This window comes from Procambarus clarkii, chromosome 8, assembly GCF_040958095.1.
Source record: "Procambarus clarkii isolate CNS0578487 chromosome 8, FALCON_Pclarkii_2.0, whole genome shotgun sequence".
NCBI classification, from domain to species: Eukaryota; Metazoa; Arthropoda; class Malacostraca; order Decapoda; family Cambaridae; genus Procambarus; species Procambarus clarkii.
Genome location: NC_091157.1, coordinates 53469841 through 53473858, shown reverse-complemented (window position 1 = coordinate 53473858; position 4018 = coordinate 53469841). Strand labels below are relative to the sequence as shown.

Here is a 4018-nt window from a genome sequence, read left to right as displayed (position 1 = left end):
ACCTGATTCCTGTATCATATTATTTTGATGTTCATCTAGAGTCAGCTTACACTCGGCAGTCTTTCGGGGCATGGAAACAGTTACTTTTCTTGGTGGTGAATCTTCACTGTCTGAAACAAAAACGTTTAATGCATTCAGAAAAGCTATTAACATATATCTATATATATATTTTAATATATTACCTAGCAAAATATATTACCTAGTAAATAAGATTATTTGTTCCATTAAGCCAATCATGTTTCATTTTTTTAACAATTATTTTGAATAACTCTAAACATTCATTCCTACATACCTCCATCCACATCATTTGGTATTCTTCTGTATTTTGCTGCCCTATGGTGATAACTTGTGTCTGTGTCACTTTCCATATTTGACGTTTCTTCTGCCTTTTTAAGGTGTTTTAGAGCAAGTTCCCAAGTACCTATAATAAAAATTAGAGTATATATAATTCATTATTACGAAACGTTGTATAACATCAAAACATTGAGAAATTTTTGATTTAACCATATGAATCAATGCTTGTATTTAATTACTATCAATGGAATAAATCTTGCTGATGTTGAAACGTCTCCATTTTGATGGGTCTGGTATTTCTCCTCTTTTGGCTTTCGATGATTGGTTTTCACGTGGCCAATAGCCCACGTTTGATCCCTGGAAAGGGGACATATATTTGTAAATATATTTATATGTAAATGTATGTCTCATAAATCGAGGCCCCACTGTATTTCATATATTATATACATATATATCTCTAAATCTATCAACATATATCATATACACATATTTTAAATACTAATGTTTTAATTTTGCAAATAAACAATATATATATATATTGACTTACATCAGATGCACTAAACATCCATTTGATATGGATGATTGACAATTCTCCTTCTTCATCTTCCACAACGATGTATTTATTTTCAGATTCAGCCATCTACAAATTTAAACTGATTAGGGACATTTTCTGCAGCACATTATCAGTGTCTAAGAAAATAAGCAGTCACTAATTTTATATAGTAGTACTAAACAACAATGTTAACCTTAATTCTAATATGTTATGATGGTGAACAATACTTTTTACTAAAGTTAAAAGTTTGCAATGTAAGCAAAGAGTATTCCTACAGCTTGCACAAGAATCAAAAACATAATCACAAGAAACTTACTAGTCATAAATCATGTAGTATTGACAAGAAGATATAAGTACTTTCTGTTTTCTTGATTAACATTCCTCTGGTTGATGTGTTAATCCTATACACTTTTTTTTAAAAAGTCCTTACGTGGATTAACATTGAAGGCCCCAAATATTCTTGAATCACAAGGACTAGTAAATATTGTGCTTTGAAAAGGATATACCCTAACAATGAAGTAATTTTCTTCACTTCTTCAGCTGTGTACAGTCCTTAACACTTCACAGCAATTATATCCAGGTAACGAATATACATTGTTAGGAAATTTATGAGAAATTTTATTATCTGGAGATGTTTTATAAATCATGGTATTTTCAGCCTCCTTTATTCTTTTTGTAATTTGGACAATTGGATTTTTACTTGATCTGACCATCTTTTTCAGCTGATGCAAATAATTTTCAAATGGAAAAGCTGAACAACTGTCAAGAGTACCATGTTCCTCAGCATCTGCTGTTAGGTGAATCAAACTGTGAACATTGTAGACTAGAAAATCTTTCCCATACAGATCACCACACCTTGATACAAAATTCAGCAAAAGGTCATGAGCATATTTGCCGTATTTTAAGGACATACATGTGGGCGAAACAAGAAAACTTATACCAACACTGAGAGTAAGGAAATGATCATACATCTCTTGGGGTAGAATACCTTTCAATACAAGCTTTCCTGTGTAGAGAAGAAACTGTCTGTATTCAGTTGCCTTCCATCTGTCAATTTCTTCCAAACCTCGTGGTTTACGTGCAAAAATATTGGGCACAAAATCTTTTAAGCTCACCAATCTAGCACTAATTTCAGAAATCTGGCGGCTACATAATTTAAATGTGTTTTTCCGTATCCAGGTGACAAGAAGTCGCTTCATAACACCAAGGCACACCTGGTGCATATAGTCAATGGGAAACGCTGCAATTAAGTCTATGTTCAAGTCACAGAATGGTGATTTACCATGATGATGTTGCGAGTTAGATTGATTACGGAAGCGTGTGTCTGTTCTAATGGTTAAATTTGTTACTTCTGGATATGTCATTTTCCCCATCCAAGTACCTTTCTGTTCACATTTGTCACAGCCATAATAACCTGAAAACAGTTTTATGGACTTCACCATAGCCTTAGCAGGTGCATCACAAATTACACATTGTTATTTTATGTTGATAGTTCTGTTACCATACTGAATCCCATGCAACAAAAGGTCATCCATATCAGATATAAAATCATATAAGAAATTTAAATCACTTGGCTTAGAACGTCCATACATGAGGACAACTGGAAAGACTTTCAAAGGTTTAATATTCATTACTGCACAGAGAACTGGCCACAAAGCATCATTTTTGCTTCTAAATATAGGAAGGCCATCAATGTTACATGACAATAATAATTGTCTCAGTCCTTTTATAGTTGCTTTTGGATATCTACTTATGTTTTTTAACAGTTCCTCTTTTAACCCAAAGTAGACATATTTCATTCCAGATTTTTGCTGAGTTTCTATGTACCTTTCAGAACTGATTAGTGTCCGAGCTGTTTTTGGTAAGTAGTCAATTCCCATTTGCCTCAAAATTTTTAATAATTCATCAACAGCATTGTGTGTAACACCATTCTTGTTTACCCACTGAATTAATAAATTCTGTGGGTAAACAAGTGAATGATGATTATCATGGTCATCATTCTCCTCCTCACTTTGAGAATTAGATAATACATCATGAATATCAGTAAGATTCATGTGTAAATCATCAATTTCAGAGCCTAATCCATACTCTTGATTTGACTCGGCTTCAAAAGAACTAATGTCATTGTCTGACGACTCAATCTCTGAACTTGATGCTGCCTCAGTAAGATTAATGGGTTCACTAGTGTGTACAGCTGTATTTGGATGCATTTTGTGTATACGTTTTAGCCTTCTTGATACTTGCATCCATCTGTTGTTGTATTGGAGTCGCTTTTTTCGCTTATACTCGTACATTCTGTTAAAGAGTGTCAAATTTCTACATTAGACTACCATATTACCTATATTATTGTTAATAATGTATTGACAGATGCAATATGTATTAAAATTCTAAAAATAAGTCATTCATTATATACAATGTGTGATAATTAAAGCTGGTGCATATAACATCCTTGTCAGGCACATGCAAAAGTGAACACTTCCAGAATTGGAGACATGCAGAAATGTAACATATGGAAATAGAGGCATGCCAAAACAAAGACATGCATAAATTCAAATTCTTATCGAAATAATTTCTAGTGATTATTATATAAATTATTCCATCAGTACTAGATCAAATATTCAATACCATCCTCCCATTGGAAAGAGTAATCATGTCCTGTTGGACATTAATTATATGTTGAGATATAATCTAAAAGAAAATAGGGACATTGAAATTGTTGTTAAACTCTACTTCAATAAAGGACACTATAGGGAACCTCGAACCCTGTATTACAAGTGTAAGTGATAATTTTGGAAAATTTAATTAAAGCTAATTGTGTAGGACACCTGGAGATATGGTGCCCATATCTAAAGAATCACATCAACTGGTAAAGGTATAAACTTGCCAATAAGTGGCTCCCAGGTTAGAGGCATAAAATGCCAAAACTAGATGGTAGAATAAAAAGAAGATATTGTAAAAGGTAACCAAACAAAGATGCCACAGAAATATTAGAAAATTAACTTTCGCAAGCTGCGTGGTAGACATGGTTGGAACAAGTTAGGTGAGAGGGTGGTGGAGGCCAAAACCATAATCATAATCATCTGTATCAAACCTTATTACAGGTAAAACCAGTAGGCAGTCTACTGTATTTTATCAAACCCTTATTAGAATAATAGATCTCGTAATAATTTT

The 4018-nt window shown here is 33.0% G+C and overlaps 1 long non-coding RNA gene across 1 annotated transcript; it reads right to left on the bottom strand.

The window, feature by feature from the left end:
- Positions 1 to 527: 527 nt before the first annotated feature.
- Positions 528 to 1245, bottom strand: LOC138362360 (uncharacterized). The gene is made up of 3 exons (XR_011227605.1): positions 1164 to 1245; positions 842 to 934; positions 528 to 651 (listed from the first exon to the last, which is right to left on the bottom strand). It is a non-coding gene; the product is annotated as an uncharacterized lncRNA (long non-coding RNA).
- Between the last annotated feature and the right edge of the window lie 2773 nt (positions 1246 to 4018).